Below are 13,834 nucleotides of genomic sequence, written 5' to 3'. Positions count from 1 at the left end.
CCCAGAGGTCAGAATTGCCCTCAGTTACAGTGAGCCAAAGGGAAAGGGGCTCAGAGAGGTAGGAATTTGCCAGCCCTGTCAGCTAGAAGGAAGGAGCGGGGCTGCACACCCAGGTGCCGAGGACTCAATCTGTCTCTTCCCACTAGAGCCCTGGTGCAGGCAACAAAGGGTGCGCTGACTGTAGAGAATTTTTAAAAAGACAGTAAAAGTGATTAAATGTCAGTTTGCTTCCTCTGATCACCATGTACCAGCAATTCAGACAGTGTCAGTGAGAGAATGCTCCCCGCACAGGGGCAGACGGCTCCTCCACCCCCACCCCAAGCACCCTATGCGTCAGCCCCAAGGGACACCTGCTGTGCTCTTGCTGCTGGCGCTGTGGGAAGGCCTGAAGGCACCTTTTCTCCCTAGTGGGGCTAAACCAGACTGGGGTTTTAAAGAGACAATTGAAGACAGGGCGCAGTGGCTCACGCTTGTCATCCCAGCACTTTGGGAGGCCAAGGCGGGCAGATCACGAGGGTAGGAGATCGAGACCATCCTGGCTAACATGGTGAAACCCCGTCTCTACTAAAAATACAAAAAAATTAGCCAGGCGTGGTGGCGGGCGCCTGTAGTCCCAGCTACTCGGGAGGCTGAGGCGGGAGAATGGCGTGAACCCGGGAGGGGGAACTTGCAGTGAGTCGAGATCGCACCATTGCACTCCAGCCAGGGCAACAGAGGGAGACTTCGTCTGAAAAAAAAAAAAAAAAAAAAAAAAGACAATTGAAAGAGATGCATAAGATCCCTGCCTGGACTCCACATCTCTTCCCAGCCGCTACTCCTCACTCTTCCCACCGGAGAGCTGTGTCCCCTCCCTGTCCTCCTTTCCTCCTCCACCACATGGCTCTGACAATTTCTGATGAATTCACCTGCCCACATTGTGAAATCCAGGGCCTCCTTCCCAGCCCGTGTCCTGCTGTCCTCTTAGCAGGGTGTGACCTCCTCCACCAGGCGCTCCTCAGTGCATGGTGCCCCATCCTCTGCTCACTGCTTCACCTTTCTCAAGCTCAGCCTCAGCTTGAAGGGCTCTTCTTTCTCCCAAAAGGTTGGTGCTCCCTGGGCTGGCCTTGGCCCCCGTCTACTCACTCCAGATTCACTTCCTGGGGTTAACCTCACCCAGGCCTGTGGCTTCCCCAGCCTGGAGGTGAAAGCTTCCCAGAGTTCCCCTACCCCAGTTCAGGCCCCCGCATGCCCTGAGCCTCAGCCTGGGCTGCTGCTCCAGGGTCCCTCACTCTCCTCTGACCGACCACGGCCATTTTATTCTTTCTTGGGTTTGCAGCTTCCAGTGCACTACAAAGCATGCCTTCTCCTCCATCTGGCCCCCTTATTGATTTTCCTGCTTTAGTTTTCTTTCTCTTGAGGATGGAATATTTCATACATACTGAAGAGATACATTATGTAAATCAGATATAAAAAATAATACCAACAGCCATGTCTCAATCACTCAGTTTAAGGAATGGAACATAAAGAATGGAGCATAAGGAATACTTTGAAGGCATCTGTGCTGTTGCCCAAGTGTGTCCCTCTCCCTCCCTCCAAGGAAAACCTCTCACCTGAATTTTATCATTACTTTTCATGATACTCTTTCTATAGAAATAAATGACTCTAAAGAATGTATTCAGTTGCACACCAAGGTGGGGAGTGGAGATTGGAAGTAGCTGACTTTGTGGCAAGAATTTTTATCAATAATATTGTCCAGAATTGATGATGTATGGTGACAATAAAAATCAGATTTTGGTCAGTTTTATTATTACTTTCTTTACAAGCAATGGGCCTTTTTATTACCTGCATTAGGGGTGGGCCATACTCACCATCTTCCTACACCACTGAATATATTTGTAATTTTAAAACTTTGCGTCAATGGTATGCTGCATGCATGTTTTAATAATTTGGGTTTTCTTCATTCAGTACTGTAATTTTGAGATCCTACTGAGGCATGGATAATTCATTTTCATTGCTGTATAGCATTCCAGTATATGAATAGCCCACCATTTACATACGTGTTCTTCTGAACACAGACATTTCAGTCAATTCTCATTTCTGTGATTAACAGGCCTGCTGCTACAAATGTTCTTGTTTGTGGCTCCTGAAAAAGATGGGTAAGAGGATCTCTAGGCTCTATATCTAGGAGTGGAATAACTGACTCACAGAGTAAATTAATCTTCACTTTACAAGATAATGCCAAGCTGTTTTAAGTAGTTCTAACAATTTCCACTCCCACCTGCAGAGTATGAGAACTGCTCTTGCTTCACATTCCTGCCGATAATTGGAATCATCAGGCCTTCTTATTTTTCCCAATCTAGTCATATCTAATTGTGTTTTAATGTGTAAATCCCCAATTAACAGTAAGATTGGATGCTTGTTTGTATATTCATTTGCTGTGTTTCCTCTTCTGAGAAATATTTATTCACATATTGTGACCAATTTTCTGTTGCCTTTTTATTGATTTGTAGGAACTTCACACGTCTTTTTGAAAAACTAAATCCTGTGTCCACTATATTTATTGCAAATATCTGTTTATGGTTTGTATTTTCGCTTTTTTTGGAGGGGTGTTTTTGATAAACAGAAGCTTTACACTTTAATGAGGTCAATTTTGGCTATATATATATTTGTCTAGTACTTCCTTAGTGCCTTTTTTGCTTAAGAAACCTATCTTACCCCGATGTTATAAAGATATGTTCTGTATTCTTTCTAGAACTGTGAAGTTTTGCTTTTCACAGTTAAGTCCTTACTCTACTTGACTTTGGTGTGGTGTGAAGGTATAGTTCAATTTTTTTTTTGCCCCATATGGATAACCAATTGTTCCTACATTGTTTGTTGAATGAGGCTTGATTAATATGCAATGCCATGTTACACCTCTATCATATCTGGGTCTGTGTCGAGGCTCTCTATTCTGTACTTTAGCTTATTTGTCTATCCTCAAACAGTCAATTGTCTTAGTTACACTAGCGTTATAAAGTGTGTTAATATTGAGTAGAGTCAGTCCCTTTTTTTTTTTTTTTTTTTTTGATGGGATCTTGCTCTTGTCACCCAGGCTGGAGTGCAATGGCATGATCTCGGCTCACTGCAACCTCCACCTCCCAGGTTTAAACGATTCTCCTACCTCAGCCTCCCGAGTAGCTGGGATTATAGGTATCCACCACCACACCTGGCTACTTTTTTTGTATTTTTAGTAGAGAAGGGGTTTCACCATGTTGACAGGCTGGTCTTGAGCTCCTGACCTCAGGTGATCCACCTGTCTCGACCTCCAAAAGTACAGGGATTACAGGCATGAGCCACCACGCCCGGCCCCCCAGCTTCTTCTTAAGGAATGTCTTGGCTACTCCAGTCTCTTTGCGCTACCACAGACATTTTAGAATCTGTCGAGGCACATGAAGAGTCCAGTGGGCTTCTGATTGAAATTACATTGACATTGTTGTGGAAATGTCTGTTCCCATGGATGAACAGGGTATAACTGTTGCCACATTTAGGTCTTCTTTAATGTCTTTGTATTAATGAGCACAAACAGCCCCAGCAGAAAAAGCCACAAATTTCAAGGTTTAAGACAATAAAGGTTTATTCCAGCTCAGGTAAAGTCCTGTGCAGCCCAGGCAGCATTTTCCTCGCTGATACCAACTTGAACTGAATCCCCAACTCCAAGATCATTGTGGGAGGAGAAGAGACAACTAGATGAGATTCCTGCGTCTGACCGACGTCTCTCAGCAGTGAACATCACTTGCTCTTATATTCCATTGTCACAAGGCCACAGCATCACTGCAGAGGAGGCTGTGCTGTGTGGGAGATCATTTGCAATCTTTGCTGGGCATTAACTGTCTCTGCCAATTCTTTCAACACAGTCTTATCATTTTCTTCATGAAGGTTTTTGCATTTCATTACATTAATTCCTAGCACCTTATATTTGTGTTGCTAGTGCTAATTCTATTTTCTTTTCTTTCTTTTTTTTTTTTTTTTTAGATGGAGTCTCACTCTGTTGCCTAGGCTGGAAGGGGCAGTGGTGTGATCTCGGCTCACTGCAACCTCTGCCTCCTGGGTTCCAGCGATTCTCCTGTCTCAGCCTCCCAAGTAGCTGGGACTACAAGTGTGCGCCACCATTCCCAGCTAATTTTTGCATTTTTTAGTAGAGATGGGGTTTCACCATATTGGTCAGGCTGGTCTCGAACTCCTGACCCCGTGATCCACCTGCCTCAGCCTCCCAAAGTGCTGGGGTTACAGGCATGAGCCACTGAGCCCAGCCTCTATTTTCTTTTTTTTCTTTTTTTTTTTTTTTGAGACGGATCTTGCTCTGTTGCCCAGGCTGGAGTGCAGTGGCCGGATCTCAGCTCACTGCAAGCTCCGCCTCCCAGGTTCACGCCATTCTCCTGCCTCAGCCTCCTGAGTGGCTGGGACTACAGGCGCCCACCACCTCACCCGGCTAGTTTTTTGTATTTTTTAGTAGAGACGGGGTTTCACCGTGTTCGCCAGGATGATCTCGATCTCCTGACCTCGTGATCCGCCCGTCTCGGCCTCCCAAAGTGCTGGGATTACAGGCTTGAGCCACCGCGCCTGGCCCTCTATTTTCTTTATTGAGGTATGACTTATATGTATCAAATTCACCAATTTTCAGCACACAGCTCAATGAGTTTTGACAGACGGTACTACAACCACCTAAACAAGTAAGTTATAGACTCTTTCCATCACTCCCCAGATTCCTGCAAGGCTCTTTGCGGTCAATCCCCTCCTCCCTCTCCTGAATCCTGCCAGTCTGCCTTCTGTCACTGAAGTTTTGACTTTTCTAGAATTTCATATAAGTATCATCATAAAGCATATGGTCTGTGTCTGATTTCTCTCCTTTAGCCTAATGTTTCTGATGGCTGTGCCACAGTTGGTTTATTACTCACCCATTCATGAACATGGAATTGCTTCCAGTTTTGGGCTATTAAGAATAAAGCTCCTATGAACATTTGTGGTCAATTCTTTATCTGGGTGTGGATTTTCTTTTTAAGTAATTATTTAAATTGACAAAGAAAAATTGTGTGAATTTATCATGTACCACGTTTCGAAATATGTACACATTGTGGAACGACTACATTGAAATAATTAACCTGACATACTTATCACATTACCTCACATACTTTTCATTTTTAGTGGTGAGGACTTTTAAAATCTACTTCTCTCATTTTCAAGATGGATGTACATTTTTGTTTATCTTAACACTCAAGGAATGGCATTGCTGGGCTATTATATATATTTTTTTTTTCTTTTTTTTTTTTCCTTTTTTTTCTATTTCTTTGAGATGGAGTCTCACTCTGTTGCTCAGGCTGGAGTGCAGTGCCTTGATCTCGGCTCACTGGAGCCTCTGTTTTTAGTAGAGACAGGGTTTTGCTATGTTGGCCAGGCTGGTCTCGAACTCTTGACCTCAAGTTATCCATTTGCCTCAGCCTCCCAAAGTGCTGAAATTACAGGGGTGAGCCATCATGCCCGGCCTGATAAATATATTTTTAACTTTCTAAGAAACTTCACAAGATTCTTTTCCAAAGTCGGAATACTCTTTTGCATTTCTCTCGGCAATCATATGAGAGTTTCAGTTATTTCACATTCACGCAAGACTTGATGTTGTCAGTCTTGATTTTTACCATTCAAGAGAGTGTATAATATTAACTCCTGGATTTAATTTGCATTTCCATGATGACTAAAGATACCAAGCATCTTTTCAGGTATTTACTTGCCAACTGTATATGTTCTTTGGTAAAGTGACTGTTCCAATATTTACTCATTTGTTTTTGCTGAGTCATTTGTTTTCTTATTATTGAATTGTAAATAATATAGGATATAAGTCCTTTATAAGATACACGTTTTGCGATTATTTTCTCCTAGTTTTTGGTTTGCCTTTTCCATTTTTAACCATGACTTTCAGAGAGTAAACATTTTTAATTTTGATGATATCCAACTTACCAAATTTTTCTTTCATGATTCATGCTTTTTGACAAAGGAATTAAAATGGTACACTAGAAAATATCTACTTAACAAAAAGAAAGCAGAAATAGAGTAATAGAGTGACAAAACAGACATAAGACATGGTCAGCGCAGTGGCCCACGCCTGTAATCCCAGCTTTTTGGGAGGCGGGAGGATCACCTGAGGTCAGGAGTTCATGACCAGCCTGGCCTACATGGTGAAACCTCATCTCTACTAAAAATACAAAAAATTAGCCGGATGTGGTGGCAGGTGCCTGTAATCCCAGCTACTCAGGAGTCTGAGGCAGGAGAATCGGTGAATCCAGGAGGTGGAGGTTGCTGAGATTGCGCCACTGCACTTCAGCCTGGGAGATAGAGTGAGACTGCATCTCAAAAAAAAAAAAAAAAAAAAAAAGGCACAAGACATATAGAAAACAAATAGGTAAATGGCAGATGTAAATCCTACCTTATCAGCAATTACATTAAATGTAAGTGGATTAAACACTCAGATTAGAGGCAGAAATCGGCAGAATGGATATAAAACCATGAACCAACTATATACTGTCTACAACAGACAGTTTTGTATTCAACAACGCATATAGGTTGAGAGTAAAAGGGTGCAAAAAGACATACCAAGCAAACATTAGCTGAAGAAGAGCTGGAGTGGCTATACTATTTAATAATATCAAAGTAGACTTTAAAACAAAAATTATTACTAAAGACAAGGAACATTTTATAATGAGGAAAAGGTCAATCCATCAAAAGATTGAACAATTATATGTATATACCTAACAAAAGAGCCCCCAAACTCCTAAGCCACCATGGCGGTGCATGCTTATAGTTCCAGCTACTCAGGAGAGTGAGGTGGCAGGATCACTCAAGCCCAGGAGTTTGAGTCCAGCCTGGACAATACAGCCAGATCCTGTCTCTCTCTCTAGAAAAAAATTATATATATATATAAAATTAGGAAGAGTTTGTGAAGGATTGCTATTAATTTTTTCTAAAGCTTTGGTCGAATTCACCAGTGAAGTCATTGGGTCTTGGGCCTTTCTTTGTGGGAATTGTTCTTTATTACTAATGTAATCTGTCACCGATGGATCTATTTGGATTACACACACACACACACACACACACACACACACACGCACATACACATACACATATACTCATGAAGTAAATCTGACATAATGGAAGGGAGGATAGACAATTCAACAGTTATAATTGTAGACTTCAATACTCCACTTTCAATAACTGATAGAAAAACTGACAAAAGATCAGCCAGGAAATAGAAGATTTGAACAATACAAACCAAAGAGAGCTAAGAGGGATCTCTGGAACACTCCCTCCAACAACAGGAGATTATGCATTCTTCTCAAGGGCACGTGGAACATTCTACAGGACAGACTATCTGTTAGACCACAAACCAAGTCTCAATAAATTTAAGAGGATTGAAATCATATGAAATATATTCTCCGACCATAATAGAACATTTAGAAATTAGCAACAGATATTTGAAAAATTCACAAATATATACAAATTAAACACATATGTAAATAATCATTGACTCAAAGCAGAAATCACAATGGATATTAGAAAATAAGTTGAGGCTGGGTGCAGTGGCTCACAACCTGTAATTCCAGCACTTTGGGAGGCCAAAGCAGGCGGATCCCTTGAGGTCAGGAGTTTGAGACCAGCCTGGCCAACATGGCAAAAACCCATCTCTACTAAAAATACAAAAGATTAGCCAGGCCTGGTGGCGGGCGCCTGTAGTCCCAGCTACATGGGAGGCTGAGGCAGGAGAATAATTTGAACCCGGGAGGCAGAGGTTGCAGTGAGCTGAGATCACACCACTGCACTCCTGCCTGTGTGACAGAGCGAGACTCCATCTCAAAAACAAACAAACAACAACAACAACAACAAAAACCCTGAAAAAAACAAGTTGAGATGAATGAAAACAAAAAGATAACGTACCATTCCAAAAACACGGGATGCAGCAGAAACAGTGCTTACAGGGAAACATAGTACTAGTATGCTCTGATACTTAAAAAAATATCCAATCAATAACCTAAACATTCACCTGAAGAAACTAGGAAAAGAAGAGCAAACTAAACTCAGAGCAAACAGAGGAAAGGAAATAATAAAGATGAAAGCAGAAAAAAATGGAATAGAGAACAGAAAACCAATACAAAAAATCAGCAAAACCAAGTTAGTTCTTTGAAAAGATCAACAAAATTGACAGCCTTTAGCCAGTCTGACAGAGAGAGAGAGAGAGAGAGGAGAGACTTGCTAACATCAGGAGTCAAAAAAAAATATTACCACCAGTCTTAAAGAAATAAAAAGGATTATAAGAGAACACTATAAAAGTTGTATACCAACAAATTAGATAACCTAGATAAAATGGACAAATTAGAAACAAATTACCAAAAATGACAAGAATAAATACAGAATCCGAATAGATCTATAACAAGTAGACAGATTACATTAGTAATAAAGAATGCTTCCCACAAAGAAAGGCCCAGGCCCCAGTGACTTTATTGGCGAATTCGACCAAAGCTTTAGAGAACTATCAATAGCAATCCTTTACAAACTCTTCCAAAAAATAGACAAGGAGGGAACACTTCCCTTATTCTATGAGGCTAGAATTAAACTGATACCAAAGCCAGATCCCTCCACCCAAAATACAACCCCCGCCACCCTGGCAAAAACAAAACAAAACTAAACAAAACTACAGACCAATATCCCTTACGAATATAGACACAAAATTCTCAACAAGTTCTCAGGGAAGATGATGATCACTCATTTACTTATGTTTTGAACATACAGTGCCAGTCAGGGTTCCCCCTGGTTCTTAGTATTAGGCTTTTCCCTGAGGAAATCTCAACCTCTTTTTTCATCTGCCACTTGGGTTACAGACATCCCTTACTGTCTTTGGAGCAAATCACTGAAAAGCACTTTTGGTTGTAATTTACTCAGTATTGGAATTTTTCCTGCTTTTCAGATTAGTTCAAGCAATGCTGGAAGAAAACTCCTCTCTTTGGTGAATTTGTCATCATTCTCAGTGTCACCTTCTTCGTGACACGCAACTCTCTAGTGAGGATTGGAAATTCCTTCTTTACTTTACCAGATCACTTTGTTTGGGTCTCTTAGCACTTTTCATGGTAATTTCTTTCTGTTGAACATCTGTGAACACACAGCAATGGAGACTGTCGTACTCATTTTGCATCCTCGGTGCCTGGCATATAGTGGGCCTTCAGAAGTATCTTTGGAAACAATTGAAGATTCCCAGCTTTTTGGGTGAGGAAGACCCTTTTCTGACTGGCCCCAAATATTCCTTCTCTCATCCCACCAGCCCACACTGAGATCTCTCTGGCTTCAGTTACAGTCAATTTCTCTTCTGTGTGTTAGTCTAGAATGTTCATTGGCTGGTTCTCCTTACATATCCTGGACAACTTTGTCTGCAGGAGCCTGATCCATAATTTTGCCTTCAAAAGTAAACCCTGGCTCTTTCCAGAAAGCCATGAGCTGCCCGGAATTCTTGGCAAGACCTGGGTTTTGAGTTTACAAAAGGAACCACTTTATTCTTGTCTCACTAGAACTGACCCCAAGCTGTGGCATCTGGCCAGCTAAACTTAGCTTGACTGGGCCCAGTATTGCCCTTGCAGTGTTCCAGGAATCCGGGGGACCAGCTCTCTCTCTCCACTGATGGCCAGCTAGCCAGACCTGTGCACCCTTCATAGACTTTGCCCTGGCCTGCTGGGGCCTCTGCACTGAATCCAGTGACAGAAGGCTGAGCACAGGAGTGACACGGGATGGCTGGGATCTGTACTGGTGGCAACATGAAGCAGGCAGCTCCCCATCTCTGCAGTGGCCTCCTCCTTCCTCTGGATAGATAAGCCTCACATTATACCCTAGACTCAGCTCAAGCTTAGTTCCTCTGCAAAACCTTAAGTATATGCTCCTAGGAAGAATTAGGGCTTTGTTAAATTCCCTCAGCACTGGGCCACGGTGTATTAGTTACCTGATTTCAAGTCCATCTGCCTCACGAGGCAAGTTCATTTAGTGAAGACCTATGGTGTGCTGGGTGCTCGGGTGGAGAATCCAAGCACAACTGCTTTCCTTAAAGAGGTCATAGTGTACTGGTGGAGACAGAAACACCAACAAGAATGATCAGGGGACTGGATGGTTAGGCTGGGCCTTTAAAGATGAATAGACATGACCAGACAGAGAAAGCCAATGGTCAGCGTAGGGGATAGGGAGAAAATGAGGCAGAGGAAACAGTAGAGGCCAGACATCATGGCTTATTCTGCAAGTGTAAATTGCTCTCTGTGGTTAGGGCCAAATTCGGGTGAAGGGGCAGATTAGTGGGAAGTAAAAGGGATGAGGCAGACAGGGTCACACTGGAGTCTCTACTGTAGGGCAGGTGCTGGAGCTCTCATCACACGGTGCTGAGCAGCAGGGAGGTCTCAGATTTGCCTTAGAAGCAGCACCTGAACACTTGTGTGGGGGATCACTACCTGATTGCTGGTGAGACTCAGGCAGGGGGCTTAATTAGTAGTTTGCCTACCAGACAGCAAAGAGCTGCTCTGGGGGACATCTGAGAGGTAGAGCTGGCAGGATTTGCTGAGCAATGCGCTGTGGCGTCGAGAGGAGAATTTACAATGGCTCCCAGATTTCTCCTTTGTGTGACCGGGTCCACAGAAGGCAGACCCCATTAGCAAGGGGCTGACACCTAGTAACAGGGTGATGAGGCTTTGCTCCAGGACCCTGAGAGGGAGAAATTATAAATGGATGGCAACCCAGACACAAGCTGAGGTCAGTCTGCCTCTTAAAATCTGGATTAGGCTGATTGGAACCCACTTTTCTTGACCTGTGTCCCCCTCTGCCCCCTGGACTGCTGGGAGTTCTCAGGTTTAAATTCTTACGGTCACTTCTGGCTCTCAGCTCCTGCTTCTAGCAAACCAGTTCCACTCATGGGTCACCCTCGCTGTGCCAGACACATGGCCTGCCCCCCGCCATGTTGGCCCAGATGCTGTTTTCTTCACTGGAGGAGTATCCAGTAACTCATTCAAGGCCATGTGCACACAGCAGATGTTACATGAGATTTGGGGAGCTGGAAGGGGTTCACTCCACAGAAGTGCAAATAGCATGAAATTGCCTCTAAGATCTTCTCATTTGGCCGGGTGCAGTGGCCCACGCTTGTAATCCCAGCACTTTGGGAGGCTGAGACAGGTGGATCACAAGGTCAGGAATTCGAGACCAGCCTGTACAATATGGTGAAACCTTGTCTCTACTAAAAAATACAAAAATTAGCTGGGCGTGGTGGCGGGCGCCTGTAGTCCCAGCTACTCGGGAGGCTGAGGCAGGAGAATCGCTTGAACCCAGGAGGTGGAGGTTGCAGTGAGCTGACATCATGCCATTGCACTCCAGCCTGGGTGGCAGAGTGAGACTCTGACTCAAAACCACACCACACCACACCACACCAAACCAAAGATCTTCCCATTTAAGAAAGGTCTTTGAACACCTTGAGGCCAGCCAGTTTCCACTGGGGTGCTTTCCCACAGAGCCCCTCAATCTTGCACCATCTTGTTGATTATACTGGTTGCCAGTGTCCCCTCCACCCCTAATTATTTCAGGAAATCCCGAATCGTTCTTGTGCTACAGTACAGCAAGTGTTCCTGCCAACCTTTTGTGAGTTCAGCTCTAGGTCCCTTTCATTTTTCAAGCCAAGTTCCTAATTGAGGAGAAGGACATCTTGAGATGAATATCATCCACCATGTTTAGAGGGTAGTTGTAGTTTTAAGTAGCACTTCCAACATTATGTACATTAAAAAGATTATTAAAAACTTAAGTATTATTTTCTTGCAACTACTGTCTCCTACCTCTTCCTCCTGTGCCCCTGGTGAACTCCCTCCTTTGGTAACTGGGAACCCTAGATTAGGAATTGGGTACCTGCTACCCGGGGTTCTTCTGTGGTTAGGGGTGGTTCCGCTTGGCTCCCTGGTACCTGCTACCCGGGGTTCTTGTCTGTGGTTAGGGGTGGTTCCTCTTGGCTCCCTGGTTCTCCAATCCCTGCCCATGGTCCTGTCATCATCAATTTGATGGCTTGTTGCTGGTCTCCAGTCTCTCCTGATGGTTCTCCCCACTTCTGGCAGGAAGGTGGTTGCAACTGGGAGGTGTTGATGGATGGGGCAGGCATGGGGTAGGAGAAGAGGTATTTCTTCTTCGTATAGAGGCTTGTTCATAATGCTCGTCTTCGAACAAATCTGCAAGACATTCTTGTCTTAGTTCCCAGCTTGAAGCTGGTCATGAGGTCATGAGGCATCAGCACTGTTTCTTATCTTTCTTTTTTTTTTGAGATGGAGTTGCACTCTTGTTCCCCAGGCTGGAGTGCAATGGCATGGTCTCTGCTCACTGCAACCTCCGTCTCCCAGATTCAAACTATTCTCCTGCCTCAGCCTCCCAAGTAGCTAGGATTACAGGCACTCGTCACCATGCCTGGCTAATTTTTGTATTTTTAGCAGAGACAGGGTTTCACTATGTTGGCCAGACTGGTCACAAACTCCTGACCTCAGGTGATCTGCCCGCCTCTGCCTCCCAAAGTGCTGGGATTCCAGGCATGAGCCACTGGGCCCAGCCCAGCATCGTTTCTTACGACTGTCATCTTTCATCTTTCACGTTTACCCCAGGAGGCCAAAGGGCCATGGCTACTGAAATGGGCGTGTCCTGGCACCAGAACACTGCGGACCTACCAGGATCCCTGCCAGGAGGGGGCTTCTTGTGTGTGCCTGAGTGTGAAGCCTTTCAACACGCTCCAGGACATGAGTCCTCGTGACTGTTTGTCTATCCATCCAAGAGACAAGCATCTGCTATTGTCAGAAACTGTCCCTGGCATTAGACATTCAGAAAGGAGTGAGAAATAATCTTGTCCCCACTGAGCCCACAGGGCCCAGGAAAAGACTCAAACAAGTCACAGCAAAACGTGCCAAGAGCTCCACCTAGGGACGCACTGGAGGGATAGCAGCAGCAGATGCCCGGCACTTAGAACAGAATGGCAGTAAAGAGGACACTCCATGCAGACTGAGAATGGCCTCACTGGTAGCTTTCTGTGGCCACAGCCCCAGTGCACAAGGCGACATGAGTCTGGACCTGGAGGCTGTGGCAGACCAACCTCCAGCTATGGGAGTATGGAGTTCATCCTGAGCCCAGTGGAGTGTGGCTAATGAGAAGGACAGGATTTGGGCTTCCTAAAGTACACTCTGGCTGCAGAGTGAGGGAGCAGTGAGGACACTGTGCTCTGTGTTCAGCCCTCACTCTATTATTGCAAGCTCAGGCCTCTGGCTGCTGAGGTTACCTATTCCCTGGCCCAGACTCTGGGACACCATGAGGAATCTTAGTGAACACAGTGAGATGAGGCAGCCTGGGGCAAGCGGGCCTCCCAGGAGACATCTGCTCTGGCTTTAGGTCCCTGTGAGTGGTGGGGCTGGGAGTGGGGAGGCTGGGCCCCGCGTGGGCACTCAGTCTGCCCTAACAGAATGCACTGCCGCAGCAGGGACATGGCCTGCACTCCATTCAGGGAAGGCTGCCAGGGGGCCCCTGATTCCTCAGGCTGCTCAGTCCCTGCAGGGCAGCAACAGGGGGATAAGAACAGGGACCAGACTCAGTTTTGGTGCTGGTGGACGGTCCAAACACCTCCTGCAGCCTCCTGGCTCACCTGCCACCCTTCCCTGAGTCTCCTTGTAGACTACTGGCTTTACAGTTGTGAAGGCAACAGCAAAGTCAATGAGAGAGGCTGGGAAGCAGGGGGCCCCGAAGGTTTTTGTTTTTGTTTTTAAGGACAAGGGAAAATAACTCTTTAACCAGACCAGAG

This window comes from Piliocolobus tephrosceles, chromosome 6 (assembly GCF_002776525.5).
Source record: "Piliocolobus tephrosceles isolate RC106 chromosome 6, ASM277652v3, whole genome shotgun sequence".
Lineage (NCBI taxonomy): Eukaryota > Metazoa > Chordata > Mammalia > Primates > Cercopithecidae > Piliocolobus > Piliocolobus tephrosceles.
Note: the sequence above shows the minus strand (reverse complement) of the source record.